General features: G+C 43.2%; 1 pseudogene; it reads right to left on the reverse strand.

The window, feature by feature from the left end:
* Positions 1 to 13986, reverse strand: part of LOC135508915 (tetraspanin-18B-like) — a 133378-nt pseudogene extending 119392 nt beyond the window's left edge.
* Positions 13987 to 20382: the final 6396 nt, after the last annotated feature.

Genomic DNA, 20382 nt, shown 5'->3' on the forward strand with positions numbered 1-20382 from the left:
CTGAGGTAGCCTGGTGATATAGGTTGGCATCTGACTCTGAGGTAGCCTGGTGATATAGGTTGGCATCTGACTCTGAGGTAGCCTGGTGATACAGGTTGGCATCTAACTCTGAGGTAGCCTGGTGACAGGTTGGCATCTGACTCTGAGGTAGCCTGGTGATATAGGTTGGCATCTGACTCTGAGGTAGCCTGGTGACAGGTTGGCATCTGACTCTGAGGTAGCCTGGTGACAGGTTCGCATCTGACCCTGAGGTAGCCTGGTGACAGGTTGGCATCTGACTCTGAGGTAGCCTGGTGATATAGGTTGGCATCTGACTCTGAGGTAGCCTGGTGATATAGGTTGGCATCTGACTCTGAGGTAGCCTGGTGACAGGTTGGCATCTGACTCTGAGGTATCCTGGTGATATAGGTTGGCATCTGCCTCTGAGGTAGCCTGGTGACAGGTTGGCATCTGACTCTGAGGTAGCCTGGTGATACAGGTTGGCATCTAACTCTGAGGTAGCCTGGTGACAGGTTGGCATCTGCCTCTGAGGTAGCCTGGTGATATAGGTTGGCATCTGCCTCTGAGGTAGCCTGGTGATATAGGTTGGCATCTGACTCTGAGGTAGCCTGGTGATATAGGTTGGCATCTGACTATATTGTATTAAGTAAACTATATTGTATTAAGTAAACTATATTATATGAGGTGAACTATATTGTACTAAGTAAACTATATTATATGAGGTAAACGATATTGTATTAAGTAAACTATATTGTATTAAGTAAACTATATTTTATTAAGTAAACTATATTGTACTAAGTAAACTAGATTATATTAGGCCTAGCCTACACAGTTGGTATTTTATTAAATGTTTCACAAATGACATATTTACACCCCAAAAACTCTTGTTTATAATTTCTCCTGTACTAACCCATTCCGGTAGACTGGTGATCCAGTCCCATCCTGTCCCAAACTTGACTCCAGAACTTCACTCCCATTCCTGCCAGAATCCCTTGGGACACACGGGTGTCCTGTTCCCGTGTCAGCCTCTAAGATCCGGGTGAAGAGCTCTGTCTGGCTCTATCGAAGGTGAGGGACGGGGTTGGCTGGGTGTGATGCTGACGATAAGTGTGTGAGTTAAAGGGGTTGTGTGTGAACATGTGTTTTGATGTAGCATATTGTATGTATATGATCATAAGAGTAGTTACAAATAAAGTAAACTGACATTTAAAAAGCAACACACAAACATCCGTTGTTCTTAAACCTTTGACGACTGATCAAGTCAAATGTTATTTTTTTTATTTTACCAGGCAAGTCAGTTAAGAACAAATTCTTATTTTCAATGACAGCCTGGGAACAGTGGGTTAACTGCCTGTTCAGGGGCAGAACGACAGATTTGTCAGTTTGGGGTTTGAACTCGTAACCTTCCGGTTACTAGTCCGCCGCTCTAACCACTAGGCTACCCTGCCCTGTATTGGTCACATACACATGGTTAGCAGATGTTATTGGTCACATACAGGTGTTTAACAGATGTTATTGGTCACATACAGGTGTTTAACAGATGTTATTGGTCACATACAGGTGTTTAACAGATGTTATTGGTCACATACAGGTGTTTAACAGATGTTATTGGTAACATACAGGTGTTTAACAGATGTTATTGGTCACATACACATGGTTAGCAGATGTTATTGGTCACATACACATGGTTAGCAGATGTTATTGGTCACATACAGGTGTTTAACAGATGTTAATGGTCACATACACATGGTTAGCAGATGTTATTGGTCACATACACATGTTTAACAGATGTTATTGGTCACATACAGGTGTTTAACAGATGTTATTGGTCACATACATGTGTTTAACAGATGTTATTGGTCACATACACGTGTTTAACAGATGTTATTGCGGGTGTAGCAATATTCTTGTGTTTCTAGCTCCAACAGTGGTCTAACAAGTAATTACAATAGGCTGAGTGTTATCCTTAGAACTATGAAAGCATTTTTACCAGAATGTGACCTGACCTTCAGCAAGACTACACAATCCCACATACAGCGAGAACCATTTGGAAGATAAAGCCTATTCAGAAAGCAGGTGGAATTCAAATGCATGTCGGTGAAAACCAGAGACTTTTTTTTTTTTACAAAAACCTGAGGAAAAATAGCACACACGCCTCTCCTCTTACCTCGACCGTGTAAATTATTTTGTCTGACACACTAAAAAAGTGTCATTTTCACAGTGTATCTCAAGAACAAAGATACTGAACCCTTTACAGGGTTAATCAGGTACTGAACCCATTACAGGGTTAATCAGGTACTGAACCCATTACAGGGTTAATCAGGTACTGAACCCATTACAGGGTTAATCAGGTACTGAACCCATTACAGGGTTAATCAGGTACTGAACCCATTACAGGGTTAATCAGGTACTGAACCCATTACAGGGTTAATCAGGTACTGAACCCATTACAGGGCTACTCAGGTACTGAACCCATTACAGGGCTACTCAGGTACTGAACCCATTACAGGGTTAATCAGGTACTGAACCCATTACATCAGACACATTAAATCAGGTACTGAGTCCATCACAGCGTTAATAGGTACTGAACCCATTTTAATCAGGTACTGAACCCATTATAGATAGGTATGAACCCATTTAGGGTTCCTGGTACTGAACCCAGTGGTTAATCAGGTACTGAACCCATTACAGAGTTAATCAGGTACTGAACCCATTACAGGGTTAATCAGGTACTGAACCCATTACAGAGTAATCAGGTACTGAACCCATTGTTAATCAGGTACTGAACCCATTACAGGGTGACTCGTGTACTGAACCCATTACAGAGTGACTCAGGTACTGAACCCATTACAGAGTTAATCAGGTACTGAACCCATTACAGGGTTAATCAGGTACTGAACCCATTACAGAGTTAATCAGGTACTGAACCCATTACAGGGTTAATCAGGTACTGAACCCATTACAGGGTTAATCAGGTACTGAACCCATTACAGGGTTAATCAGGTACTGAACCCATTACAGGGTTAATCAGGTACTGAACCCATTACAGAGTTAATCAGGTACTGAACCCATTACAGGGTTAATCAGGTACTGAACCCATTACAGAGTTAATCAGGTACTGAACCCATTACCTGGTTAATGGTGAACCCATTACATAGTTAATCAGGTACTGAACCCAGCAGAGTTAATGGTACTGAACCCATACAGGGTTAATAGGTAGAACCCATAGAAGGTTAATCAGGTACTGAACCCATTACAGGGTTAATCAGGTACTGAACCCATTACAGGGTTTCCCAGGTCTGAACCCATTACAGGGTTAATCAGGTACTGAACCCATTACAGTCTGCCAGTCTGTCTGTCTGTACTGAACCCATTACATAGTTAATCAGGTACTGAACCCCAGAGTTAATCTGAACCCATTACTGTACTGTACAGGGTTAATCAGGTACTGAACCCATTACAGGGTGACTCAGGTACTGAACCCATTACATAGTTAATCAGGTACTGAACCCATTACAGAGTTAATCAGGTACTGAACCCATTACAGGGTTACTCAGGTACTGAACCCATTACAGAGTTAATCACTGAACCCATTACAGGGTTAATCAGGTGCCAGTCAGGTACTGAACCCATTACAGGGTGACTCAGGTACTGAACCCATTACAGGGTTAATCAGGTACTGAACCCATTACAGGGTTAATCAGGTACTGAACCCATTACAGGGTTAATCAGGTACTGAACCTAGAGCTCAGGTTGAACCCATTACAGGGTGACTCAGGTACTGAACCCATTAAACTCAGGTACTGAACCCATTACAGAGTTACATACCCATTGGGTTAATCAGGTACTGAACCCATTACAGGGTTAATCAGGTACTGAACCCATTACAGAGTTAATCAGGTACTGAACCCATTATAGAGTTACTCAGGTACTGAACCCAGTACAGGGTTAATCAGGAACTGAACCCATTACAGAGTTAATCAGGTACTGAACCCATTATAGAGTTAATCAGGTACTGAATCCATTACAGGGTTAATCAGGTACTGAACCCATTATAGAGTTACTCAGGTACTGAACCCAGTACAGAGTTAATCAGGTACTGAACCCATTATAGAGTTAATCAGGTACTGAACCCATTACAAAGCCAGGTACTGAACCCTACAGACTCAGGTACTGAACCCATTACAGAGTTAATCAGGTACTGAACCCATTACAGAGTTAATCAGGTACTGAACCCATTACAGGGTTAATCAGGTACTGAACCCATTACAGAGTTAATCAGGTACTGAACCCATTACAGGGTTAATCAGGTACTGAACCCATTACAAGTTAATCAGGTATAATTACTTGACACATTGGTTAAAGGTACTGAACCCATTACAAGTTAATCAGGTACTGAACCCATTACAACTCAGGTACTGAACCCTAGTTAATCAGGTACTGAACCCATTACAGGGTTAATCAGGTACTGAACCCATTACAGGGTGAGAAGGTACTGAACCCATTACAGGGTGACTCAGGTACTGAACCCATTAAAGTTAAAGGTAAACCCATTTTAATCAGGTACTGAACCCATTACAGGGTGACTCAGGTACTGAACCCATTACATAGCTCAGGTTGAACCCATTACAGAGTTAATCAGGTACTGAACCCATTACAGAGTTAATCAGGTACTGAACCCATTACAGGGGTAATCAGGTACTGAACCCATTACAGGGTTAATCAGGTAGTGAACCCATTACAGGGTTAATCAGGTACTGAACCCATTACAGGGGTAATCAGGTGTGAACCCATTACAGAGTTAATCAGGTACTGAACCCATTACAGGGTTAATCAGGTACTGAACCCATTACAGGGTTAATCAGGTACTGAACCCATTACAGAGTTAATCAGGTACTGAACCCATTACAGGGTTAATAGGTACTGAACCCATTACAGGGTTAATCAGGTTGAACCCATTACAGGGTTAATCAGGTACTGAACCCATTACAGGGTTAATCAGGTACTGAACCCATTACAGAGTTAATCAGGTACTGAACCCATTACAGGGTTAATCAGGTACTGAAATTACAGGGTTAAAAACTGAACCCATTATAGAGTTACTCAGGTACTGAAATTACAGGGTTAACAGGTGTGAACCCATCAGGGTTAATCAGGTACTGAACCCATTATAGAGTTAATGTACTGAACATTACTGACACATTAAATGAAGAGTCCTCCAGCGATAGAAAAAAGCCATTTTCATATTGGGCCAATAGATAGATACTCCATTTAGTTCCTGGCTCTCAGCGGACAATGTGTGCTGTACAACGCATGCTGTCTATGCTTATTTATTTTATCTTGTGTCTTTACCATTTGCGTGTGGACCGCATCCTGGTGAATGGTGACGGAGGGAGGAGCAGAGTGGGGCTGATAGGATACGAGAACACAGAGCGCACTGACCTACCTGGCCTGGTTTCCCCTGTCTGTCTGTCTGTCTGACTGTCTGCCTGCTTGTCTGTCTGTCTTCCTGCCTGTTTGTCTACCTGCTTGTCTGCCAGTCTGTCTGTCTGTCTGTCTGTCTGTCTGTCTGTCTGTCTGACTGCTTGTCTGTCTGTCTTCCTGCCTGTTTGTCTACCTGCTTTACTAAATGCCTGGCTGCCTTAACCAGTTGATACAGATACATACCTGGGTGGATAAGGGAATTGAATTGAAGAGAGAGAGAGAGAGAGAGAGAGAGAGAGAGATTGATTGACAACCAAACAAACCAAAACAAAGGCAAAGTCTTCTCATGCTTTGTTGATTTCAAAAAAGCCTTTGACTCAATTTGGCAGGAGGATCTGCTATACAATTTGATGGGAAGTGGTGTTGGGGGTAAAACATACGACATTATAAAATCCATGTACATACACAACAAGTGTGCGGTTAAAATTGGCAAAAAAACATGCACATTTATTCACACAAGGTCATGGGGTTAGACAGGGATGCAGCTTAAGCCCCACCCTCTTCAACATATATATCAACGAATTGGCGCGGGTGTAACAGTATAACTTTAGTCCGTCCCCTTGCCCATACCCGGGCGCGAACCAGGAACCCTCTGCACACATCAACAACTGTCACCCTCGAAGCATCGTTACCCATCGCTCCACAAAAGCCGCGGCCCTTGCAGGGCAAGGGGAACTACTACTTCAAGGTCTCAGAGCAAGTGACGTCACCGATTGAAACGCTATTTAGCGTGCACCGCGAACTAAGCTAGCCGTTTTCACATCCGCTACATGGGCACACAAAAGTCTGCAGCACCCGGCCTCACCCTACTAGAATCCGAAGTCAAATGTCTGCTGTTTGCTGATGATCTGGTGCTTCTGTCACCAACCAAGGAGGGCCTAAAGCATCACCTAGATCTTCTGCACAGATTCTGTCAGACCTGGGCACTGACAGTAAATCTCAGTAAATCTATTTGTAGGTGACCAAATACTTATTTTCCACCATAATTTGCAAATAAATTCATAAAAAAATGCTACAATGTGATTTTCTGGATTTTTTTCCTAATTTTGTCCGTCATAGTTGAAGTGTACCTATGATGAAAATTACAGGCCTCTCTCATCTTTTTAAGTGGGAGAACTTGCACAATTGGTGGCTGACTAAATACCTTTTTGCCCCACTGTAACTTGGCCTAAACATCAGCGCCACAGGTAACTTCCACAAAGCTGTGAACGATCTGAGAGACAAGGCAAGAAGGGCACTCTATGCCATCATAAGGAACATAAATTTCAACATACCAATTAGGATCTGGCTAAAAATACTTGAATCAGTCATAGAGCCCATTGCCCTTTATGGTTGTGAGGTCTGGGGTCCACTCACCAACAAAGAATTCCCAAAATGGGACAAACACCAAATTGAGACTGCACGCAGAAATATCCTCAGTACAACGTTGAACACCAAATAATACATGCAGAGCAGATTTAGGCCGAAACCCGCTAATTATCAAAATCCAGAAAATTCTACAACCACCTAAAAGGAATCGATTCCCAAACCTTCCATAACAAAGGCATCACCTACAGAGAGATGAACCTGGAGAAGAGTCCCCTAAGCAAGTTGTTCCTGGGGCTCTGTTCACAAACGCAAACAGACCCCACAGAGCTCCAGGACAGCAGCACAATTAGAACCAACCAAATCATGAGAAAACAAAAAGATCATTACTTGACACATTGGAAAGAATTAACAAAAAAACAGAGCAAACTAGAATGCTATTCGGCCCTACACAGAGAGTACAAAGTGGCAGAATACCAGACCACTGTGACTGACACAAAATTAAGGAAATGACTATGTACAGACTCAGTGAGCATAGCCTTGCTATTGAGAAAGGCCGCCGTAGGCAGACCTGACTCTCAAGAGAATACAGACTATGTGCACACTGCCCACAAAATGAGGTGGAAACTGAGCTGCACAACCTCGTACCAAATGTATGACCATATTAGAGACACATAGAGAGAGGGAAAGAGAGAGCGGAGAGGGAAAGAGAGAGCAGAGAGGGAAAGAGAGAGCAGAGAGGGAAAGAGAGAGCAGAGAGGGAAAGAGAGAGAGGGGAAAAGAGAGAGCAGAGACAGAAATGAGAGTGGAGAGAGGGAAAGAGAATGGAGAGAGGGAAAGAGAATGGAGAGAGGGAAAGAGAGGGCGGAGAGGGAAAGAGAGAGCAGAGAGGGAAAGAGAGGGGAGAGAGGGAAAGAGAGAGAGGGGGAAAGAGAGAGCAGAGAGGGAAAGAGAGAGGGGAGAGGGAAAGAGAGAGTGGAGAGGGAAAGAGAGAGCAGAGAGGGAAAGAGAGAGTGGAGAGGGAAAGAGAGAGCAGAGAGGGAAAGAAAGAGCGGAGACAGAAAGAGAGGGGAAAGAGGGAAAGAGAGAGCAGAGAGGGAAAGAGAGAGGGAAAGAGAGGGGAGAGGGAAAGAGAGGGGAGAGAGGGAAAGAGAGAGCAGAGAGGGAAAGAGAGAGTGGAGAGGGAAAGAGAGAGCAGAGAGGAAAGAGAGGGGAGAGGGAAAGAGAGAGCAGAGAGGGAAAGAGAGAGCAGAGAGGGAAAGAGAGAGTGGAGAGGGAAAGAGAGAGCAGAGGGAAACAGAGCGGAGAGTGGGAAAGAGAGAGCAGAGACAGAAATGAGAGTGGAGAGAGAGGCTCTGAATCCCACCATGTGGAACCTTCTGCAGATTGATTCATTTAATCTCTTTAATGAGTGACATTTAGGCAGCAGAGCACACTGTCATCCCCTAAATGCAGCAGGGCCAGGGACTAGGAGGCTCTGCCATAGGCATTTCACACCTCAATATCTTCTATCCAGACCTGGATTGGTCTAGATTGGGTGGGGACAGAGAATACACATCGGCACAGCCCTTTTCCTTGTCTCTTTCTGGCCACGTGTGTGTGTGCATGTTATTAGGCGAGGATAATGATTGTTTTGTGAGTTATGTAAACAACGTTGTTCCATCGTTGACCGGTAGGCTATTATTACATTGTTATTAACGTGTTGTTAAAGAGATACTTCAGGAGTCAGATGAACTGGTGGATACCAGCTCTGCATCCAGTATGAAGGAAGTTATACGTCCGTTTCGCAAGCCAATCGCTAACTGGCATTAGTGCAATGACTGGAAGTCTTTCGGTATCTGCTAGTGTAACGGATGTGAAACGGCTAGCTTAGTTAGCGGTGGTGCGCGCTAAATAGCGTTTCAATCGGTGACGTCACTTGCTCTGAGACCTTGAAGTAGTGGTTCCCCTTGCTCTGCAAGGGCCGCGGCTTTTGTGGAGTGATGGGTAACGATGCTTCATGGGTGACTGTTGATGATGTGTGCAGAGGGTCCCTCGTTCGTGCCTGGTTATGGGCGAGGGGACGGTCTAAACTTATACTGTTACACTAGCACGCTAGTCATTATGCTGACGCTCGTTGGCAATTGCGCTAGCGCTAGTTAGCAACAATCCCTTCAAACTGCACACAGAGACATAGAAATGGTATTCATGAGTTCATTTGACTAAGAAGAAGATCCCTTTAACTGGCTGCATTGTGTGGTTTTGGATATTGTTTGGGTTAGCCTACAATGGACTAATGCAGCTGTCCACTGTTGTTATAATTTACTCAAGTAAGATTGATTTTATACTGTGGTATGCACACTTGATTAAACAACACAAGATCTCTTCAATCATTTCCGTAAGTATGCAAAAGGCTCTCACATACAGGGAACAATGTGCAATGTGTGTGTGTGTGTGAATATGTCTCTCCTCTTTCAAACCATTTAGCTCCCAGATATTAGAGATATGGTTAGTAGCCCTGATTTGGGAAGAAAATAAAGAGAGAAAAAGAGGGAGAGAGAGAGAGGGAGAAAGGGAGGGAGAAAGAAATGCACACTGCCCACAAAATGAGGTGGAAACTGAGCTGCAATTCCTAACCTCCTGCCAAATGTATGACCATATTAGAGACACATATTTCCCTCAGATTACACAGATCCACAAAGAATTCGAAAACAAACCCAATTTTGATAAACTCCCATATCTACTGGGGGAAATTCCACAGTGTGCCATCACAGCAGCAAGATGTATGACCTGTTGCCACAAGAAAAGGTCAACTGGTGAAAAACAAGCACCATTTTAAATACAACCCATATTTATGTTTACTGTTCATTTGTATTGTTTATTTCACTTTGTTTATTATCTCTTTCACTTGCTTTGGCAATGTTAACATATGTTTCCCATGCTAATAAAGCCCCTTGAATTGAGAGAAAGAGAGTAGAGAGGAACAGAGAGAGAAAGAGAAAGAGAGAGCAACAGAGAGATAGAGGGAGAGAGGGAGATAAGCAACATGTAGGTCTGTACATGATGTTAGCCCAACACAAAATCATGAAAGGGGAGGACTCAGTCACTCAATCAGCCAGAGCCAATCAACCAGAGCCAGTCAGCCAGAGCCAGTCAGCCAGAGCCAATAAGCCAGAGTCAATCAGCCAGAGCCAATCAGCCAGAGCCAATCAGCCAGAGTCAATCAGCCAGAGCCAATCAGCCAGAGCCAGTCAGCCAGAGCCAGTCAGCCAGAGCCAATCAGCCAGAGCCAATCAGCCAGAGCCAATCAGCCAGAGCCAATCAGCCAGAGTCAATCAGCCAGAGCCAATCAGCCAGAGCCAGTCAGCCAGAGCCAGTCAGCCAGAGCCAATCAGCCAGAGCCAATCAGCCAGAGCCAGTCAGCCAGAGCCAGTCAGCCAGAGCCAATCAGCCAGAGCCAATCAGCCAGAGCCAGTCAGCCAGAGCCAGTCAGCCAGAGCCAATCAGCCAGAGCCAGTCAGCCAGAGCCAGTCAGCCAGAGCCAATCAGCCAGAGTCAATCAGCCAGAGCCAGTCAGCCAGAGCCAATCAGCCAGAGTCAATCAGCCAGAGCCAGTCAGCCAGAGCCAATCAGCCAGAGCCAGTCAGCCAGAGCCAGTCAGCCAGAGCCAATCAGCCAGAACCAATCAGCCAGAGCCAGTCAGCCAGAGCCAATCAGCCAGAGCCAGTCAGCCAGAGCCAGTCAGCCAGAGCCAGTGAGAGGTAGAATACGTGTTTGTCTTCCATCTTGTTAGGTTCTTACCCTGCAGTGTGGAGCGCTAAACTTGTAGAAATAGAATGACTAGAACAGGTGGTATTTCTATAGCAGCTATACAACAAGTGCAGGCAGCAGCAAACCTCTTTATACAGAGCAACAATGGAATGGGACAATACAGCGCCCCAGGCCAGTAGCTAATCTATGACCAGGCAGCTTCCATGTTTTGAAACCCTATACTCACTGGCTTGTGCAGTGTAATAAATAGAGAGATATAATGGTGTGTGGTTATACACATTGTTTATGGGGATAATTTGAAAGGGGAAATTAAAAAAATACCTGACATTCATGTGATCAGGGACAGTCATCTAGGGATTTCAAAATAAATCTTCTTCGATGCCATTTAAAAAAAATGTCTGCTGTTCCCACATGCTTCAAGAGGGCCACCATTGTTCCTGTTCCCAAAAAAGCTAAGGTAACGGAGCTAAATGAGAGACTAGTCAAGGACCATATCACCTCCACCCTACCTGACACCCTAGACCCACTCCAATTTGCTTACCGCCCAAATAGGTCCACAGACGATGCAATCTCAACCACACTGCACACTGCCCTAACCCATCTGGACAAGAGGAATACCTATGTGAGAATGCTGTTCATCGACGACAGCTCAGCATTTAACACCATAGTACCCTCCAAGCTCGTCATCAAGCTCGAGACCCTGGGTCTCGACCCCGCCCTGTGCAACTGGGTACTGGACTTCCTGACGGGCTGCCCCCAGGTGGTGAGGGTAGGCAACAACATCTCCACCCCGCTGATCCTCAACACTGGGGCCCCACAAGGGTATGTTCTGAGTCCTCTCCTGTACTCCCTGTTCACCCACGACTGCGTGGCCACGCACGCCTCCAACTCAATCATCAAGTTTGCGGACGACACAACAGTGGTAGGCTTGATTACCAACAACGACAAGACGGCCTACATGGAGGAGGTGAGGGCCCTCAGAGTGTGGTGTCAGGAAAATAACCTCACAGCAGCGCCTCTTCAACCTCAGGAGGCTGAAGAAATTCGGCTTGTCACCAAAAGCACTCACAAACTTCTACAGATGCACAATCGAGAGCATCCTGGCGGGCTGTATCACCGCCTGGTATGGCAACTGCTCTGCTCACAGCCGTAAGGCTCTCCAGAGGGTAGTGAGGTCTGCACAACGCATCACCGGGGGCAAACTACCTGCCCTCCAGGACACCTACACCACCCGATGTCACAGGAAGGCCACAAAGATCATCAAGGACAACAACCACCCGAGCCACTGCCTGTTCACCCCACTATCATCCAGAAGGCGAGGTCAGTACAGGTGCATCAAAGCTGGGACCGAGAGACTGAAAAACAGCTTCTATCTCAAGGCCATCAGACATTAAACAGCCACCACTAACATTGAGTGGCTGCTGCCAACACACTGACTCAACTCCAGCCACTTTAATAACGGGAATTGATGGGAAATTATGTAAAATATATCACTAGCCACTTTAAACAATGCTACCTAATATAATGTTTACATACACTACATTATTCATCTCATATGTATACGTATATACTGTACTCTATATCATCTACTGTATCTTTATGTAATACATGTATCACTAGCCACTTTAACTATGCCACTTTGTTTACATACTCATCTCAAATGTATATACTGTACTCGATACCATCTACTGTATCTTGCCTATGCTGCTCTGTACCATCACTCATTCATATATCTTTATGTACATATTCTTTATCCCCTTACACTTGTGTGTATAAGACAGTAGTTTTGGAATTGTTAGTTAGATTACTTGTTGGTTATTACTGCATTGTCGGAACTAGAAGCACGAGCATTTCGCTACACTCGCATTAACATCTGCTAACCATGTGTATGTGACAAATAAAATTTGATTTGATTTGAAACCTCTCTACTATCATACTGTACTCCAGCTAATATCTAATGGAAAGGTGGACTCCCACATGGTTCCATTATGTGATTAATGTTAACTGTCAGTAAACTCCTGCCCTAGAGGCAAGGTGCATCCAACTGAGACAGCTCGAGACGTTCCCATCTGGTGACCCCGCACGGCGAGGGAGACAAACCTCCGTTATGACGGGACCCCTGGGCAGCGAGCGTTCCCTGCTGTCACTTCGAGTGGGAAAGATGTCAGCTTGAAGACTGACTGAGTTGATAGACATACATCCACTTTTTGACTTTCAACTCTCTCCAATGTCGGCAGTCTGCTCTCTCTCTCTCGCCACAGAGAGGCAAGCTAACTGGTGAATACAGTATGTCAACGGTGTTTATAACACCAGAGATTAAATGTGAATGTATCTTGCAAGATACATGTTAGCATCATACATACAATGAACATTCGACATGAATGTAGCCTATCGTTAGTTTATTCAACAGTGTGGAAGTAGGCTATACATTATGTTTCATATAATGCACCCCTGACAACAGGCTATCTATATATCTTGAAAAATGCTGCAATGCATTGGCTAAAACAACATCGCTAGTTAAATGTTCAACAGGCTTAATACTCCCAGACCTAATGACTTCCACTAATCTTAGTTGATAAACAGTCTTGGACGATGTTCGACAGGAAAAAAATGGGATACATTTATGAAAACTAACGTTCAAAGATTTCAACTACCCAATACTGACAATACATTGAATCGATGGTCTGTCACTTATTAAAGTCATTGAATAAATATTGTGTTGTTTAATCAAGTGTGCATACCCACGGTATAAAATCAATCGTACTTGAGTAAACTATAACAATAGTGGACAGCTGCATTAGTCCATTGTAGGCTAACCCAAACAATACCCAAAACAAAATATCGTACTCAACAGTGCACACAACACAGTCAGTTAATAACACATGAATAACAATGCAATAATTGTATTCATGTTTCAACGTTATAGCCAACCATTCAACAGAAACTCCGTGGCAAACTTAGAAGCGAGGAAACAACATTGTTTACATAACAGATTTTCCCATAATTTGTTTTCTCCATCACTTCGCGTTTTTCCCATAATCGATTTATTACACATTCGGAGTTGGTTCAAATTGAATACAGCTCGTAGGCTAACAACGTAGTGCTCTAAAGTCTAACGCGACTTGCTAGGTAGGTAACATTGACTATTCTTACCTCAAAACTGCAGGTTTGTCCAGAACCTCAGCGCTAGCTCTATGGTGTCCTCTCCACAAAATATGTCAGAATATAGATTTAAATCAGTGCAGGAAAAACAATATAAAGATTGAAAGAAACAGCCAGATTGGAGATGTGTGCCCGAGGAAAGAACAACAAGCCTTTAGACTTCAGTCTTCAGCTAATAAATTAGCCGCGGATAACTATAGCACCAATTTAGTCACGCTGTCTTGTAGCGGAGTAAAAGAGATCCGTAGACAAACAGGTTTGTTCGGAACTCCCAGACTACCGCACACTGCAAAGCACCGATCCGTCCAGGCGGTGGTTCAGCCCCCAGGGGCGGGCACTCAGCCGAGTTGGCCACGCCTCCTCCTAACTCATTTACTCTTTTAAATTAGATGGTGAACACCGTGATCAATATAATAATAACATTGCACGGATGAAAGGACCGTACGAACGTATATTGAATTAATTAAATGCAGTTTAATTATCCCCAAAAAATGCCAAGAAACGCACCTCCCCCCATAAACACAAGAGAAAAAAAAATCTTTAGTGGGTGGAGAGAGCATGAGGCTGGGGTGACAAGTGTTTTTTTGGAGCCCCTCCGTGTCACTGAATCTACTACAGATGGGAGAGCAAGATAAGTGGGTCTTGAGACTTGTCTCAGAAGGTCGTGACACTGACATTCCCCGTGGCATGTATCTGTGATAGATACCCCAAACCCCTTGTTTTATAGTGTGTATGTATTATTCTCTACTAGCACAAACCAAACAAGAACATTTGAATACAGACTGAAATTGTCAGGGTTTTGAGTTAAATTAGAGAGAGAGAGAGAGAGAGAGAGTATATGTGTGTATGTGTGTGTGTGTGTGGTGTGGTGTGGTGTGGTGTGGTGTGGTGTGGTGTGGTGTGGTGTGTGTGTGTGTGTGTGTGTGTGTGTGTGTGTGTGTGTTTTTATTTTATATTTCACCTTTATTTAATCAGGTAGGCAAGTTGAGAACAAGTTCTCATTTACAATTGCGACCTGGCCAAGATAAAGCAAAGCAGTTCGACACATACAACGACACAGAGTTACACATGGAGTAAAACAAACATACAGTCAATAATACAGTATAAACAAGTCTATATACGATGTGAGCAAATGAGGTGAGATAAGGGAGGTAAAGGCAAAAAAAGGCCATGGTGGCAAAGTAAATACAATATAGCAAGCAAAACACTGGAATGGTAGATTTGCAATGGAAGAATGTGCAAAGTAGAAATAAAAATAATGGGGTGCAAAGGAGAAAAATAAATAAATAAATGAAATACAGTAGGGAAAGAGCGTAGTTGTTTGGGCTAAATTATAGATGGGCTATGTACAGATGCAGTAATCTGTGAGCTGCTCTGACAGTTGGTGCTTAAAGCTAGTGAGGGAGATAAGTGATTCCAGTTTCAGAGATTTTTGTAGTTCGTTCCAGTCATTGGCAGCAAAGAACTGGAAGGAGAGGCGGCCAAAGAAAGAATTGGTTTTGGGGGTGACGAGAGAGATATACCTGCTGGAGCATGTGTACAGGTGGGAGATGCTATGGGGACCAGCGAGCTGAGATAAGGGGGGACTTTACCTAGCAGGGTCTTGTAGATGACATGGAGCCAGTGGGTTTGGCGACGAGTATGAAGCGAGGGCCAGCCAACGAGAGCGCACAGGTCGCAATGGTGGGTAGTATATTGGGCTTTGGTGACAAAACGGATTGCACTGTGATAGACTGCATCCAATTTGTTGAGTAGGGTATTGGAGGCTATTTTGTAAATGACATCGCCAAAATCGAGGATTGGTAGGATGGTCAGATTTACAAGGGTATGTTTGGCAGCAAGAGTGAAGGATGCTTTGTTGCGAAATAGGAAGCCAATTCTAGATTTAACTTTGGATTGGAGATGTTTGATATGGGTCTGGAAGGAGAGTTTACAGTCTAAGCAGACACCTAAGTATTTGTAGTTGTCCACATATTCTATGTCAGAACTGTCCAGAGTGGTGATGTTAGATGGGCGGGCAGGTGCAGGGCACCGATCGGTTGAAGAGCATGCATTTAGTTTTACTTGTATTTACGAGCAATTGGAGGCCATGGAAGGAGAGTTGTATGGCATTGAAGCTCGTCTGGAGGGTTGTTAACACAGTGTCCAAAGAAGGGCCAGAAGTATACAGAATGGTGTTGTCTGCGTAGAGGTGGATCAGAGACTCACCAGCAGCAAGAGCGACCTCATTGATGTATACAGAGAAGAGAGTCGGTCCAAGAATTGAACCCTGTGGCACCCCCATACAGACTGCCAGAGGTCCGGACAGCAGAGCCTCCGATTTGACACACTGAACTCAGAGAAGTAGTTGGTGAACCAGGCGAGGCAATCATTTGAGAAACCAAGGCTGTCGAGTCTGCCGATGAGGATGTGGTGATTGACAGAGTCGAAAGCCTTGGCCAGATCAATGAATACGGCTGCACAGTAATTTTCCTTATCGATGGCGGTTAAGATATCATTTAGGACCTTGAGCGTGGCTGAGGTGCACCCATGACCAGCTCTGAAACCAGATTGCATAGCATAGAAGGTATGGTGAGATTCCGAAATGGTCGGTAATCTTTGTTGACTTGGCTTTTGAAGACCTTAGAAAGGCATGGTAGGATAGATATAGGTCTGTAGCAGTTTGGGTCAAGAGTGTCCCCCCCTTTGAAGAGGGGGATGACCGCAGCTGCTTTCCAATCTTTGGGAATCTCAGACGACACGAAAGAGAGGTTGAACAGGCTAGTAATAGGGGTGGCAACAATTTCGGCAGATCATTTTAGAAAGAAATGGTCCGGCTGATTTGTAGGGGTCCAGATTTTGCAGCTCTTTCAGAACATCAGCTGAACGGATTTGGGAGAAGGAGAAATGGGGAAGGCTTGGGCGAGTTGCTGTGGGGGGTGCAGTGCTGTTGACCGGGGTAGGAGTAGCCAGGTGGAAAGCATGGCCAGCCGTAGAAAAATGCTTATTGAAATTCTCAATTATGGTGAATTTATCAGTGGTGACAGTGTTTCCTATCTTCAGTGCAGTGGGTAGCTAGGAGGAGCTAGGAGGAGGTGTTCTTATTCTCCATGGACTTTACAGTGTCCCAGAACTTTTTTGAGTTAGTGTTGCAGGAAGCAAATTTCTGCTTGAAAAAGCTAGCCTTGGCTTTTCTAACTGCCTGTGTATAATGGTTTCTAGCTTCCCTGAACTGCTGCATATCACGGGGGCTGTTCAATGCTAATGCAGAACGCCATAGGATGTTTTTGTGTTGGTTAAGGGCAGTCAGGTCTGGGGAGAACCAAGGTCTATATCTGTTCCTGGTTCTAAATTTCTTGAATGGGGCATGTTTATTTAAGATGGTTAGGAAGGCATTTTATTTTAAATATCCAGGCATCCTCTACTGACGGGATGAGATCAATATCCTTCCAGGATACCCCGGCCAGGTCGATTAGAAAGGCCTGCTCGCTGAAGTGTTTCAGGGAGCGTTTTACAGTGATGAGTGTGTGTGTGTGTGTGTTTTCCTGGGTTCTGTATGTGTGTTTGTGCATATGTGTGTATATGTGTGTGTGTCTGTGCATGTGTGTATACAGATGTATTATCTTAATTTGATCACTCTTTTGTTGATGAGAATGTTCAGGCAAAGCAGGAAATGCAAACTTGTAGTCTATTTAAAACGGCGTGTAAAGTTTGTAATTTTCGCTTGCACATTTCAGACGTGATTACTATCGTAAAATGTATCAACACAAAAAATGGCCATTAATTATAATCCACGTGATAATTCACTTATCCCATTGCTACAGGATTATTTTTCCTTCGGTATTAAACCGGATCAAATTAAAATCCGACATCTGTAGTGGCCTGAGCAATGGATCAAACAGGGCAGCAACCCACTTTCAAAATAAGGCTGAAAATGTATGTTTTTTACTCACCCACATTTTTTTTAACCAGAAAATGATCATGATCACAACTGTGTGTGAGCGTGTGTAGGGCGTATTAGCAGCTGTCTGGTGTTTAAAACACAGGGCTCAGAGAGGACAGAGGTCCTTTAACTAGAAGACCCGCCTCGCCCAGTCTTACACGAAAAAAAGGGTCCATTGAGGTATTTATCTCAAAGTTCACTATGTGTTCTGTGTGTGTCTGTTGGCTTTCCTCCAATCAGCAGCATAGGAACCATGATCAGTGGACTGTTTCAGCCAATCAGTGACTGATCACATTAATCCTGAGAGGAAACACAGCAGTGAGTAAAGTTTTGTCCTGAATTTCACTATATTCCCTATGTACTGTATGGAGTGCACTCGTTTTGTCCAGAGTCCTTCTCTAAAGCAGTGCATTATATAGGGAATCGGGTGCAATTAGGGCTGCTGCCTCCATGGTTCCTTAGATGCATAGCCCTGCTCATTAGAGGTGTAAACAATAGAGGTGTAAACTCTGTGTTTACTCAGTCACAGCCAGTGACCACGCTTTCAATAACAGGCAGGGCCATTCTTTAATTTGGGCTGTGTTTGAAGTGAACAGTAAAAAGTCATAGCATAGATAGTCTATAGTCTAGCCGAGATATTGTCTAACCTATATTGTTTATTGTCTAACCTAGATAGTATATATTCTAGATTAGTTTATTTTCTAGCCTGGTTATCTTATAGTCTAGCCTAGATAGCCTACAGTCTAGCCTAGATTGCTTATACTCTTGCCTAAATAGTTTATAGTTTAACCTAGATAATTTATAGTCTAGCCTAGATATTTTATAAACTAGCCTAGATAGTTTATAATCTAGCCTAGATATCTTAAAGTATTGCCTACATAGTTTATAGTCTTGCCTAGAAAGCTTATAGTTTAGCTTAGATAATATTTAGTATAGCCTAGACAGTTTATTGTCTAGCCTAGATAGTATATAATCTAGATTAGATAGTTTATATTCTAGCCTGGTTATTTTATAGTCTAGCCTAGATAGCAAATAGTGTAGCCTAGATAGCTTATAGTCAAGCCTAGATAGCCAATAATCGAGCCTAGATAGCCAATATTCTAGCCAAGATAGCTTCTAATCTAGCCTAGAGAGTTTATAGCCTAGCCTAGATAGCTTATTGTCCAGCCTTGATAGCTTATAGTCTAGCCTAGATAGCTTATAGTCTAGCCTAGATAATGTGTATTTTGCCTTGATTGCTTATAGTCTAGCCTAGATAGCCAATAGTGTAGCCTAGATAGCTTATAGTCAAGCCTAGATAGCCTATATTCTAGCCTAGATAGTTTATAGTCTAGCCTAGATAGCTTCTAATCTAGCCTAGATAGTTTAAAGCCTCGCCCAGATATCTTATTGTCTAGCCTAGATAGCTTATAGTATTGCCTAGATAGCTCATAGTCTAGCCTAGATAGCAAATAGTCTAGCCTAGATAGCTTATAGTCTAGCCTAGATTGCTTATAGTATTGCCTAGATAGTTTCTGTCTTGCCTAGATAGCTTATAGTCTAGGCTAGATAGTTTATAGTCTATCCTAGATATCTTATAGTCTAGCCTAGGTTGCCTATAGTCTAGCCTAGATTGCTTATTCTCTAGCCTAGATAGTTTATAGTTCAACCTATATATCTTATAGTCTAGCCTAGATACCTTATAATCTAGCCTAGATAGTTTATAGTCTAGCCTAGATAATTTATAGTCTAGCCTAGAAAGTTTATAATCTATCCTAGATTAGTCTAGCCTCGATAATTTATAGTCTAGCCTAAATAGCTTAATGTCTTGCCTAAATAGCTTATATTCTAGCCTAGATAGCTTATAGTCTAATTCTCAGCCAAACGTGAAGAACTAACAGAGTTATCTCGGCTCCAAAAATAATATTTTTGGAAAAAAAGAAACATTTGCTATCTCATTAGCTATCTAACTGGGAGTCTCGTGAGTGAAAACATCCGAAGCCCATCAAAGGAAAAACAATTTAATTTGAGTGCTTTTCTGATTTTCGTGACCAGGTTGCCTGCTGCTAGCTAGGCTTAATGCTATGCTAGGCTATCGATAAACTTACACAAATGCTTGTCTTGCTTTGGCTGTAAAGCATAATTTCAAAATCTGAGATGACAGGGTGATTAACAAAAGGCTAAGCAGTGTTTCAATATATTTCACTTGTGATTTCATGAATATGAATATTTTCTCGTAATATTATTTGACTGTGGCGCTATGCTATTCAGCGGCTGCTGACGAAAATGATCCCGCGACAGGGATGGGTAGCGTCAAGTTTACTCCGTTTAAATGTTAATCCATAGGGAGACATAGTCCCTCAGATATGATAAGTCTTATGAGATATTATACAGGCTCATACATACTCATAACAAGGTATAAATCATTCAATTTTGACAATTGTCTTGCTGTCGGTTTAAACCTGAGAAAATAGTTTTGAACAGAAATGACAACTAGGTTAGCAGTCCTACTAAACATTATAAGCAGAATATAAAATCCTAGCATTGATGTCCACACTCTAATAGACTTCTTTCTGGTGTATATATAGATATATTTACGTACGTACATACATACATACATACATACATACATACATACATACATACATACATACATACATACATACATACACACACACACACACACACACACACACACACACACACACACACACACACACACACACACACACACACACACACACACACACACACACACACACACACACACACACACACAC

This window comes from Oncorhynchus masou, chromosome 22 (genome assembly GCF_036934945.1).
Source record: "Oncorhynchus masou masou isolate Uvic2021 chromosome 22, UVic_Omas_1.1, whole genome shotgun sequence".
Lineage (NCBI taxonomy): Eukaryota > Metazoa > Chordata > Actinopteri > Salmoniformes > Salmonidae > Oncorhynchus > Oncorhynchus masou.